This window comes from Pseudonaja textilis, chromosome 1, assembly GCF_049901715.1.
Source record: "Pseudonaja textilis isolate UNSWEBS1 chromosome 1, rPseTex1.2, whole genome shotgun sequence".
Lineage (NCBI taxonomy): Eukaryota > Metazoa > Chordata > Lepidosauria > Squamata > Elapidae > Pseudonaja > Pseudonaja textilis.
This window is the reverse complement of record NC_141990.1, coordinates 267,459,984-267,472,945: the sequence shown is the minus strand read 5'-3', so window position 1 is coordinate 267,472,945 and position 12,962 is coordinate 267,459,984. Positions and strand designations below refer to the sequence as shown.

General features: G+C 43.1%; 1 protein-coding gene across 4 annotated transcripts in view; it reads left to right on the top strand.

Moving 5' to 3' along the window:
* The first annotated feature begins 201 nt into the window (after positions 1-201).
* Positions 202-12,962, top strand: part of SLC8A3 (solute carrier family 8 member A3) — a 225,764-nt gene continuing 213,003 nt past the window's right edge. For 3 of the 4 annotated variants that reach the window (XM_087921723.1, XM_087921721.1, XM_087921724.1), the window contains exon 1: positions 714-1,388. The gene's annotated coding sequence lies outside the window, so the exon portion shown is untranslated. Of the gene's footprint in view, positions 389-713; positions 1,389-12,962 lie in introns of those variants that run through there. The other variant, XM_087921722.1, reaches the window with a different exon arrangement.

The following is a 12,962-nucleotide window of genomic DNA, read 5'->3' as shown; positions in this document are numbered from 1 at the left end:
GATTTCTTCCACCTCCTTTCCCAGTGCTTTGCTTCTGACAAATATAGAGAGGCAATTCTGGGTGAGGAAACTTCTCTGCTTGGCTTCCCTCAGTTCCAACATTCAGAGGTTAACCTCTTCCAGGCTGAACAAACCCACATTTTTTCCCCCAGCAAGCTCATTCCTTACTGAAGTCAAACAGTAATTTGCCAGGCGGCACGTCCTATTTTTAGCCTTCAAATATTCCCGCTGCCTCCCAAGTAGTTATTTGACTACGTTGAAGAAAGACTCCCCTCGGGGCCAGGTGGCTCCCCCAAGATTGCCACGCCGCCGTCCTAACCCACAGGCGGACCCTCCTCCTGAGCAATTTCCAAAAGGCTAATTGAAGGTCTCCCGGAGGTCCTTGGCGGTAGGTTTCGCCACGTTTGCGCCCGCTCTTCAGCCGCCCTCGCCTCTCGTGTTTTCTCTTTGGCCGAGTTCAAGCCGCCAAGCTCGAGCGCTCCTCGGCCCCCGGCCTGTCCTTCCCCCTGAGGCCGAAAGGCCGCCCGTCGGTGGGCTCCTTGTCACAACGAAGGTGGGGGGGCTTGCCTGCGCGGCTTGCTGCGAAGTCCCCGTTTGAGTCGAAACGCCTTCCCTGCCCCTTCCCCCCCCCCACCACCCGCCTTCCTCCTCCTCCTCCTCCTCGCGCGCGGCGTCGCGAAGGATAAATATGCAGGGCTTGTAATTCGCTTGCAGTTCTCGCTCCCGGCTGGCAGGGTGACGCGGAGCTTGGAGAGGCTGGCAGATTGGCTTTTGTTGATTTGGTTCCCTTCCCTCGCTGCAGTTGTGCCCGAGGCGAGCTGTGCCCACCTTCTCGTCCACAAGCCGAGCGGGCGCCGAGCTTCCACCCACCCACCCACCCCCGGCTGGTGCTGAGAGGCTGGGAAACCTCTGGAAAACTGGGGTGGTGTGAGAGGGAAGGGAAGGGGGAAAAGCCCAGGCGATCCTTTGGACCGCAAGTCGTCACTTCCCTCTCTTGCCTTCCTCCCCCCCCCAACCAACCAACCACCACAACCCCACGCTCTGCTTCTTCATCCTCCTCCTCCTCCTCCTCTTCTTCCCCCGGCTCCCTTGCTCGCACGCCCCCCTCCCTTCCCAATTCCTCCGTACACGGCCGAAAGCTAAGCAGTTCCCCTACAGGGTCTCCCCGCCCCCTGACTCGTAGCGGCCGAAGGCAAGGCAACTTCGACTGACATGTCAAGGAGATCCCCCGCCTCCCCACCCCGCAGATTCTGGCAACGCTCTTCTACCACGGGGTGCAATGAGAGCGCGTTAAAAAAAAAAAAAAAGCACCACCACAACAACCGGGAAGGTTCCCTAAGTGGGGAGTTAAGAAGGAACGTCCTCGTCCTCCCCCGCCCCGCAGAAAGGTAAGTGTCGGGAGAGAGTAGGGGGGTGGGGGTTTGGTGGGCTTCGATCCCATTTTGAAAAGCGCGATCTCCGCAATTGCAAGCCGGCCGTTTGCAGCCGAGTGAAGTGGACTTGCTTCTATTTTATTTATTGCCCGTTTCATGCTTGGGAAGAAGCGATGGGATGGTTTTGTGGTTGTTTTTTTTTTTTTTTTTTTGCAAAATCAGTCGTCGGGAACCTGCCAGGTATAACAACTGCGAAAGGAAAAAAAAACCCAGCCGCGATTTCTTCTTGTTTCTCCCTTTTTCTCGCTTGCCCGGTTCGGTGCCGTGGCTTCTTTTCGCTCGTGGCAAATTCTCTGCGTGCGGGCGCGTGTGTTGAACCTGCAGAAGGAGCTAAGCCTGCCGCCGCCGCCGCCGCCGCCGTCGCAGCCTCTTTTGTTTTTGCTTTTTTTTTTCTAGCTCCGCACTCAGACCAACCTAAAATTGCTTGGGGTGGGGTGGCGGGGGGTGGAAATTGCAGGGAAGGAGAGGCGAGCGGCTGGCTTTTATTGCGCGCTCCACCCGAGGTGTAGTTTGAAGCTTTTTTTTTTTTTTTTTTGCACCCGCTGGCTTGGGCGGCCCGCTCCAAAACTCCTCTCCCTTGGCAGGGATTATAGCCGGGATCCGGCCTTGGCAATGGGGAGAGCGGTTTAAGACCAATCCAGTCATAAACCAAGGTGGTTAGTACTACTAAGATGCAGCAGGCGCAGGAGGGGATCCTTCCTTGAACCCAAACCCGGAGATCCCAATTTCTGCCGAACTTACCGATAGACGCCGCAGGAAACCGGGGAGGGAGGGGGGGGAGGAGAGAAAAGAGACAGAAAAGGCACCAGAGGTGCTGCTTCTTGGGGCCGGAGACCGAAGAACAAGGAAGGGCCTCGAGAGAGGGAGAGGCCGAGTCCATTCAAAGGCGATCGGTTTCTTTTCTTTCTTTTTTTTACTCCCCCCCCCGCCCCCCCAAAAGCCGGGTTTCTAGATTCAGAGGCAGCCTGCGCAGGTGGCAAAGAAGAACTGCCGTTCGGTAACAAAGTGGCAAAACGTTTATAAGGATGAGAATAATCCTGCCGGGGTCATCTCTTCCCCCCCCCCCCCTCCCCTCCCGCCCCGTTTAAACACTAGAGGAGGGATTATTGGGGCGGAGAAGGGTTTGGAATTGGAAAAGGGAGATCCGGCTGCTGGTGGGATCCCGGATCCGAGGCTGCTTTCAAACAGAAACCGGCGAAAGGATTTCCCCCCCCCTCTCCTCCACACCCCCATACACCTTTGAGGGGGTTTGTGCCTGCGCAATCCAGCCGCTTTCTCTCAAACGGGTGCGATTAATCTTTGGCAGCTGTTGCGCTCCATCCGTGGTGTTTACTTCGTTTTGCAAATATAGCTCTTGCGCCATCCTTGTCCTTAAATAGGACGAGAAGAAGGGACTTTTATTAGGGAGTGGGGGGGGGGAGCGGTGGGAAGCCACTCTGAATTGCTGGACTTTTCCCATCCAAATACTAACCAGGTGTTGCAAGGGGCCCTTAGCTCTGTCCGGGATTGAGTAGCGGGACCTATCAAAGCCCCTTGTTCTTCTTTCCTTCAAGAGGGGGGAAATAAGGCCAGAGTGAAAACAGGCGGACCTTAACTTTTATGTAGCAGTTTCTAGGGAGGTGGCCCTCTCCCTCTGGGGCGGGCAAAATAAAGGCTAACACAAAGTGATGGTTGCATAAGCTTCCTAGACTTTTTAAAGTCTTTCTTCCAGTTCAACATAAGGGACACTTATACAACTGATGGATGCTGTTTCCTCTGAAGAAAGAGTTGGAAATATGGGCAGAGTGAAAATTATTGCAAATTGGAAGAAGTATCATTGGGTATGTTTTAACTTATGTAATTGATAGCGTTTCCTCTCCATTTTCCCATGTAGAGTCAGCCCAACAAAAAAAAAGCCCAACTTTTTCATTTTTTAAGCAAATGATCACAAGAAGAGCTTATTTTGTCTGATATAATAACTCTATTGATTCTTTCAACAAGGGGGTGTAGGTAGGTAGTTTTCAGGTTTGTGAAATCTTTGCCTCTTCCCTGAAATCCCAAGACCCATCAACCAGTATTTGATGCAAAAGGCAATGCTGTGTTCAAGAATTAAGAAATGTTTCGCATCCTTTTCCTGCTAGAGAAGCAAAATTTCTTCTTATGAATTGTACAACGGGGAGTGGGGAGCAGCATTATTCTTGCTGCATTAAACCTATGGGAGTAATAAGTCTACTGCAGATTATCCAGACATTTAACCATTTTACCAGATGTGCCCTCTGCTTAGCCTTGATCCAAGTAACATAATAGTCCCCGAAAAGTGATGAACAACGAATACTTTGTGGTGGAATCTTGTAAGACCTCAGACTGTCCAGCTGCTGCCTCTTTAATTCTAGTTGCCTTTTTTCCTGGCTGTTTTTAGATCTTGTGGTTCTGTGGTGAGGTCACTGCAAGAATACTGGCATGGTGCTTTTTGGGGCTGCTTTTAGTACACATGTGTTGAGGACTCCATACAGTTATATTTAAGCCTTTTTTTGGAAGAGCATTCGGGTAATACTGAACAGTGTCCTCGGCAGATGCACAACTGAATGTATGTATTGTGGAGGTTTCTCAGTTGGAAGGATCAGTTGTCAGAACAAGTTACCGTTCTTCCTGTCTAAAATAAGATTGCCTCTTAGAGTGTTATAGGACTGGGAACGCGGTGATACTTTCTAATGTATTTCATCTTTTCAATTAGTCTGCAATGAAAAGACATTTGTATTCTATTCAGAGATAGGGAAACAGCTCAGCTAAAGACTGAGCTGTATAACAAGACATAAATCCACCAATTCCTCTTAACTTGACCTTCTCATCCATCATGGAAAAGAGGTGAAGGAGGAATCTGTGGGTTTGTGACCTATTATATGGCTCAATATTTGTCTGGCAGAGACAAGTCTCAGGCTGCTTATTACTAATTCACCATCAGCCTTTGGGTAGACTGAAATTGGAGAAAGTTCTGGGTAAATAATGAAAGATTATTGTGCCTGATTCTTTTCTTCCTAACCAAAACCACCTACTCATCTATGGCTGTGCTCAGATTATCCAATGGTTCAAAATAGTTTCTTTTCTTCTGCTTTGGCTGATAGATGTTTTCTTTTATATATTGCATTATAATTTCAGTGTAGTTACCTGGGTGGGGTATCTGTTAGCAATTATCCCTAATTAGTGGACTTTCTGTTCCATGGGGATGCCTTTGCTGCAAATAGAAGTTGTTTGCAGTAAGAAGGCATATTTAGTGGATACTGTGATTATAGGGAAAGGGAAACCCAAATTAAAGAGAAGGATATTCAGTTACTAGTGGGATCTTTGATTTTAACCATCAGTATTTGTTTTATCTAATCCAGACATGCCACTCAGGTTTCTAAAATCTGCCTTTCTTAATTTAGCAGCCCTCAGATTGTTAGTTAGACTACAGATTCAGTAAAACCATCCCACATAGCCTGCTTTTGATTAGCAGGTTTAATATCGATCGTAGTTTTATGTATCAGGGAACTAAAATACAAATGGTATTTGCAGAATAAGAAAAATTTGCAGAGAAAGAAAAAAATGTAGAGACTGAGTGCAGAGAAGAGCAACAAAGATGATTAGGGGACTAGCTAAAACGTATGAAGAACATATTGCAGGAATTGGGTTTGTCTAGTCTGGTTAAAAAGAAGGACTGGGGTGACATGATAGCAGTGTTCCAATATTTGAAGGGCTGCCACAAAGAGACAGAAGGCAGAGCAAGAAGCAATGGATGGAAACTAATCAAGGAGAGAAGCAACCTAGAACTGAGGAGAAATTTGCTGACAGAACAATTAATCAGTGGAACAGGTTGTCTTCAGAAGGTGTGGGCACTCCATCATTGGAGGTTTCTAAGAAGAGATTGGACAGATCTTGTCCAGAATATTATAGGGCCTCCTGCTTGTGCAGGAGGTTGAACTAGAAAATCTCCCTTCCGACTCTGTCACTCTATTTTGTTTTGTTCTGTTCGATTGAAACGCCCTGGATTGGACTGTTTGAATGCACCCCTTTTTTAATGGCAGAACTTCTTGAACACACTTAGCATCAGCGTCACACTCATGGAGAGCTGGGATTTTACTTTCCTTCTAAGTATTCTGGGAAATTTAAAGATCTGTAAATTTTAAATATTTGCAGATCTGGCTATTTGCTAACAGTACTTGGAGGCTGCTAGTTACGTGGCCACAGGGCAGTGTTTCTCAATGTTGGCACAAGTTTAAGAGAGGTTTAAGAGGAGTGGGCTTCAACTTTCAGCATTCCACTCCTCTTAAATTTACCAAGACCAAGAATCACTATTGTAGGGTGACTGATACTGAACCTGGGTAATTGAAATTTGAAGCAGTTGATATATACTGTATATCTGTAAAATATTTAATGGCATTCTAGAATGACTATAGATCCTGGGTTTAATTGCCTTTTTATTGGTAAAAAATATGAATTTCTTTTATACACTTTCCATATTTAAAGATTGAAAGGCAAATGCATTGAGAATTGGTTTGAAACTTATGTACCTAGAAACAGGCATGGTTTATCCTATATTCTGGATGCGGGGTGGGATTCAGATTTTTTAACAACTGGTTCTGTGGGTGTGGCTTAGTTGGTGGGCATGGCTTGGTGGTCATGTGACTGGGTGGACACAGATTGGTGGTCATGTTACTGGCTGGGCGTGGCCAACTCAACATCACTCACATTGAGGCATGCATCTCCTCGTCTGGCCTCTTGTGACTGTGGGAATGCTGCAACAGTCATAAGTGTGCAAAACAGTCATAAGTCACTTTTTCTCAGTGCCATTGTAACTTTGAAAGGTCACTCCACACAAGCAAAGTACCAGCAAAGGAAGAAAAAAAAAAACCTCCAGAGAAGTTCCTGAGACAGGAAGTCTAGTCCTGCCAAGAATGTAATAAGGGTTAACAGAGAGGCAGTTTCTGTAAGCAACACCAGAATGTTTCCTTCCTGACTTCCTTACAGGATTAGGCTAGTAATTTCTTCTAACAACCGGTTCTCCAAACTGCTTAGAATGTTAACAACCAGTAGGTGCGAATAGGTGCGCACTGGTAGAATCCCACCCTTGGGAAGAGTGCTGGAGAGCGAGAAGTGCATTACAGGCATTTATCAGAGGCACAAAAGAACCAAGTAAGCTGTGTTCATAATAAAAAAAAATGCAAGCTAAACCTCCCCGCTCCACATTGAGCCTTATTTGTATGTGACAGACAGTCGTCTCCTGGTATTCAGAATTCTGATAATACAAACTTTGAAAACCTTTAGTCAAACCAGCCTTTTCACCTCTTGCCATTTGCTTTTCGTGACTCTGGAGTGATGAAGAGATCTGAGGATCCTTGACTAACAAGAATAGCATTGTAATCTCTTGCGTGGGACCACTAAAGATTTGGATTTTTGAAACATTTGTTGATTTAAGGCCTGGTAAAAGTACATTTCCATAACATTGTATGTTTGGTGTCCTCTACATTCAGAGTGATTGATTTTGCATGTTGGAAAAGAATGCAGTAGATAAAGTGGGTGGAAATGTTGATAAAGAATGCAGTAGATAAAGTGGGTGGAAATGTTGATAAAGTAGATAAAATCCAGAAATATCTCACAAGAAGAGTTCTCCACTCCTCTACTCATTGCAGAGTACCTTATGCTACCAGACTTGAAATTCTAGACCTAGACAACTTAGAATTACGCACCAAACTTGATTGCAGGAAATACGACTTCAGCAACAGAGTGGTCAATGTCTGGAATGCTCTACCTGACTCTGTGGTTTCTTCCCCAAACCCCAAAAACTTTAACCTTAGACTGTCTACTATTGACCTCACCCCTTTCCTAAGAGGTCTGTAGGGGGCGTGCATAAGCGCACCAACATGCCTACTGTCCCTGTCCTTATTGTTTCTTTTATTTTTTTTATTTTTCTTATATGTATCCATGCACTCATATGTTTTGTACTTATACCTGTTATCTTGTAAGCAATTAACAAAAATAATAAATAAAATAAATAGATGGAAATAAAAACGTGAGGAAAAAGTGGCTATAAAAAGGGAAACCTCTTTCCTCTAACTTAGTTGTAGAAATTTATCTATTAGATTGATTATGACCCCTATCCTCAAGATTCATGTATTTGAGATAAGTAGCCATATCAGTCCAATAAATAAATTAACTCTCTAAAATGGTGATCTCATTTACACTTATTGTACAAAGTCATACTTGAAATTATTTTTATTCATAAATAATCATATGCTTAGATCTTATAATAGCTTACATGTTTTATGCCTGAAATCAGTTTTCTGTTAAAGGTCTATATCCATGATGGTGAACCTATGGCCAGAAGTGGCATGCGAGAGGTCGCCTGGAAGAGCCCCATTGTGCATGCACCCCCCCTTGCCAGTCAGCTGATTGTCGGATATCTGCCGTGCATGTGCGGGGGAGATGTGAGCATGGGAGATGCATGTGCATGTGCAGAGGCATGTGGAGTGCGGGGGGGTTGCTTGCACATGCGCAGAGGTGTAGTGTGGGGGGGTCATGCATGCATGCTCAGGGGCAGGGGGAGTCACACGTGCATTGCATCATGGGTGCAATGCATTGCAGCAGGTAAGTGAGTGTGCGCAAGCATGCACACAACATGGAAGAGGTTAGCCATCTCTGGTCTACATGAATTGCTCTTCGCTGATTTTATTGCATGATCAAGTTACTTAATTCATTTTACATCTACAAAATGTCTGATTAGGTGGACTTGTTTCAAAGCTTATGACATTCTCCTTGTGGGTATAGATCTGCTAGAAACTTAGTTATTTATGAGTTTAATTTGATATCTTGCCACACAGATTGGCTATTTCTGGATCCCTTGTGCTAATGTAAACTCTGTTTTCAGGGACAGAAAAATGAGTCAACAACTTCTGATTAGAAATCGAACTGAAGTTAAATACCGTATTTTTCGGAGTATAAGACGCTCCGGACTATAAGATGCACATTAGCTTTAAGAGGAGGAAAACAAGGAAAAAAATTCTGCCTGTTCCTCCCAGCAATTTGCCTCATTACAGAAAACAGCAAATAGACTGGTCAGCTTCAGCACAGCCTGATTTAGCACGAGCAGCTGATTGGCGGTTGGATCAGCCTCCTGAAATACCGCTGATCAGCTGTTCCAGGCTGTGGGGATTGCCACCGTCATTGCTGCCCATCGCCACCGCCACCTATCGCTGTCTCCGCATGTCCCATTTTTGGCCTCCAGGTGTCACGTTTTCAGCTGAAGCGCACCCCATTTTCGGCCTCTGCGCGTCCTGTTTTCAGCTTGTTCCAGGTGACGAGGATTGCCACTACCGTCTATTGCTGCTGCCATTCGGCAGTGATCGGCAGCAGCAATCCCCGCCATCTGGAACGGGCCAAAAACAGGACATGTAGAGGCCAAAAACAGGATGCGCGGAGGCTGAAAATGGGGCGCACAGAGGCGGCAATGGGTGGCAAGAGTCGTGATGGGCAGCCGCGATCCCCACAGCCTGGAACAGCTGATGGGCAGTATTCCAGGAAGGTGAACCAACCGCCAATCAGCTGCTCGTGCTAAATCAGGCTGTGCTGAAGCTGACCAAGCTGTTTGCTGCTTGCTGCAAGGAGGCAAATTGCTGGGAGGCAGAGGCCAAAGGCTGGTGAGTGCGTGGGCTTTGGCAACATTTGCTCTATAAGACACACAGACATTTCCACCCACTTTTTGGTGGGGGGGAGTGCATCTTATAAACCGAAAATTTGGTATTCTAAAAATTTATGTTATGTAATTTAATACTGCAGTTTATATGTCATTGTACTGGAGATTGCAATTTCTCTGCTGCTGTCCCCTGGCACAAATGCACTCTTAATTAGGGATTCTTCAAAATCTGAGATATGCCAATGCTTTATCTAGGTTTATTAAGTTCAGGCCTATCTATTTCTTTCAGAGACAGCAACAAGAATTAAATTGTTATTTTTAGATAACGTAATAGTTTTTCTATATTTTAACTTCAGGTAAAGACAGCAATTGCTTTGAGATTGTTTACATAAAGGAAGGAGAAAACAAGAAGTATTCTGGCAGATTTGAATACCAAACTAGGTTAATTTCCAGTGTCCCCATTAGCCAGGATTAAATTTATGTGTATATTAAAAACTGATGCTTTATCTCCATAAACAATTACTCCTTTCTTGCTTTCTGGAGAGTTCCCATAGACTTAAAATATAGTTATGTTATTATAGTCTGAGTTTACTCATCATGTTTTTTTTTTAAATATCAAAGTTAATATCTGGTATTTATTTATATCTAAATAAATTGAAACCTTATACTGAAACCTTTTGGAAAAGAAAGTTTATTGGGGTTCCAATGCAGCTTTTATCTGCCTGCAATTCAGTTGATTGATACTATCAGATATAGATAGTATGGGTGGAGGGTGACTTCAGTCAAATGACAAAAGATATTTGTGTCATTCTGACATCATTGTGGCTTGTGCTGGACACCTGTGTTTCCAGTTTATAACTTTGATAATGTTAACCCATTACAATGATGACTTAAGAGTATCTGATAATACGTGAACACCCAAGAAAACAAACCAACTGATGATCAAATAAATCATCCCATAGTTACCTCACTCAAGGAAAAAATGACCAGGCTGAAATTGTCCTATTTCAGATAAATTATGCGAAGGCCTATGTCTCTGAAGAAGGTTGTCATGCTGGAAAGGAGAAAGGAGAGAGAAGAAGAGGATGACTAGCAGTAAGGTGAATGGACTCAGTTATGTTTGTGGGTGCTCCATTGGAAGATCTGAAATACAGGGTTAGAGACAGATTGTCATAACTAGATAATCACTAGGTGATCATCAGGATTGACGGATGGCCCATAATCAAACTCAGTCAATGATGACTAAGTATAATAGTCCAAGAAAATATGAGAATTCTTTGATTTTTCTATCAAACGTATGATCTGTTAACAATCCAAAGGATGTAAATGTAATGGAAACAGTATGTATTTCTACTTTTATAATAAAATATTGTTAAAATATTTAATCCGGGAGAGTTTGTCAGTGAGTAGAAAATCTGCCCTCACTAAATGCATTTAATTTAAGCATACAGACTTATATAGGATGTCGCCTGAACTTACCTACTGTGTAGTGGAACAAATTTGTTCATTAGTATATTGTGTGAACTTAGCCATGGAGGTTTATAAACTGTACCTTCCACCTTAATTTCTTATATGAATACAATCAGTAGTGATTTGTTCAGAAAACAATGGCTTTGTATAATCTGCATGAATTCAGTTATAATCACTGTACTCAGCATGGCTAATCGCCATTATGTGTACCATAATCACCATTGTCACAATATGATCTTACTTATAATTAACATTCAGGAGAAAAACCTGAATTGGTTTCCTATTCTTCTAAGACCACCCAGAATTCTGAGTACAAAGTGGAGGCCCACCGTACACAACACATGATATGTGAACCACAGACCATCAGTGAGGCATGGTAGATCATTTCCATAAGTTGCTGTAGGTAAACAGAATGAGAATTTAAGCAGTGGCCGGCCAGAGAGGCCAACACGGATGTCTTGGAAGTTGTACAAACCTGATGAAGGACATTCCAAGATCTTTGAATTTGGTTATGCAGATGGGTTTAGAAAATGGATAAAATAAAAGCTGCTTTTATCTCTCTCTCTCTCTCTATGTCTGTCTGTCTGTCTGTCTGTCTATCTATCTATCTATCTATCTATCTATCTATCTATCTATCTATCTATCTATCTATCTATCAAATGAAATACCACTCACGCATCATCACAACATCTCCAGAACCATAAAGCCTACAAACTTGAAATTCAGCACATGGCTTCTAGGTGCTCACTAAGAAAGGATTTTTCGAAATGACCATCACAGCATTAGTATTTCATATATTATTATTAACACGCTCTGATGCTAAGGAATTCTACTCCCCATCCCCACCTGAAAAGAAATCTGCTCCAAATGCAAAACACAAGCAGAGGAGAGTAGTTTCAGTTTCAGTTTTACAGCACCAAGCAGCTTTAGTACAGAACAGTTTGAGATAAGCCCATGATGGCGAACCTATGGCACGCATGCCACAGGTGGCACACAGAGCCATTTGTGCCGGCTTGTGTTCCACAGGCAAACTTACTGCACATGCGCATGCCTCCCAGCTGATTTTCAGCTGGTTTGAGGCCTTTTTGGCCTCCTAAGCTTGAGGAAAGCCTCTGCAGCCTGAAAAATAGGCCTGTTTTATCACTTCCTGTATTTCCGGAAATACCAGAAGTGACAAAACGGGCCTATTTTTCAGGCTGCAGAGGCTTTCCTCAAGCCTGGGAGGTTGAAAAAGGCCTCAAACAGGCCGAAAATCAGCTGGGAGGTCCAGTGCAGGTAAGGGGATTGTGCGTGCATGCGCAGGGGGCATGGGGGACCAGCACGCATTGCCTTCTGGGTGGTGGCATCCGAGCATGCGTGCGCAAGTACGCGCTCAATTTTTGGCATAGGATCCCAAAAAGGTTAGCTACCACTGAGCTAAACCATGCCCAGGCTTAGGCTCGCCCTTGAGATTATGTTTAAATCCCAAGTGTTTTATTTGGAATGAATCTGAACAAAATAAATAGCATCTAGTTCAAAAGGAAATTGTTTCAGGACATTTCCTCAACACTCTTTTTATTCTCAAGCCCTTCCAAAGCAATTTGAAATCAACCTGTAATTTTCTTCCTGCTGGTTTGGAAACATCAGAAACATGCTGAGAACCCCATGAGTCACTTAGTGTGCTTCTTCCTTTTATTTTATTTTTTGTAAATTTTATTTGAGTTTCCACAAAAAGAAAAGAAATACAAGTAAAACATATTTTTTGAAAGCAGCATAATCCCGGGTTAAATTTCTTCATACAGACACAAATTCAGGTTCATGCTCATTTTTATATTCTATTCCATATCTTATTACTATTTTACATTTTCTACATAGCTTCTCCCCTCTTTTAATTTTCTCAATTTTATTTTATTTATTTCATCTCAATTCAAATCATTATATTTATATTCTTTGTCTGTCCTGTTTCAATTGTCTATTGTCTTTTTTCATTACACAAAATTTCTCCTGTAGTTACTGATTGGAGCATGACGCCTTTATATCTTTCCCCTAAAATTATAATACTCAATATAATACATAACTTCCATTCGGATTCTGCTTGGTACATCCTTAAACTACACACTGTATTCTTAAAAAAATTTAATATAATTAAAACAACATTCCATTCCAATTCAATTCTATCACTAATATTAATATTCATTAAAATCTTAACATTTTTCACATTACTTTTCAATTAAATATCATACTTCTATGGGAACAATTATAAACTTTCCATAGTTAATCCCCCCCTCTTCACTTATATTTTATAAAACATTGACTAATTAAAATGTTCCCATTCCTTCCTAATTCAATTTTCTCATTTATTTTATTTCATTTATTTTATTCACAAACATTTCACTAAATTACACTAACTATTTTATCCCTCATTCTAATCATAT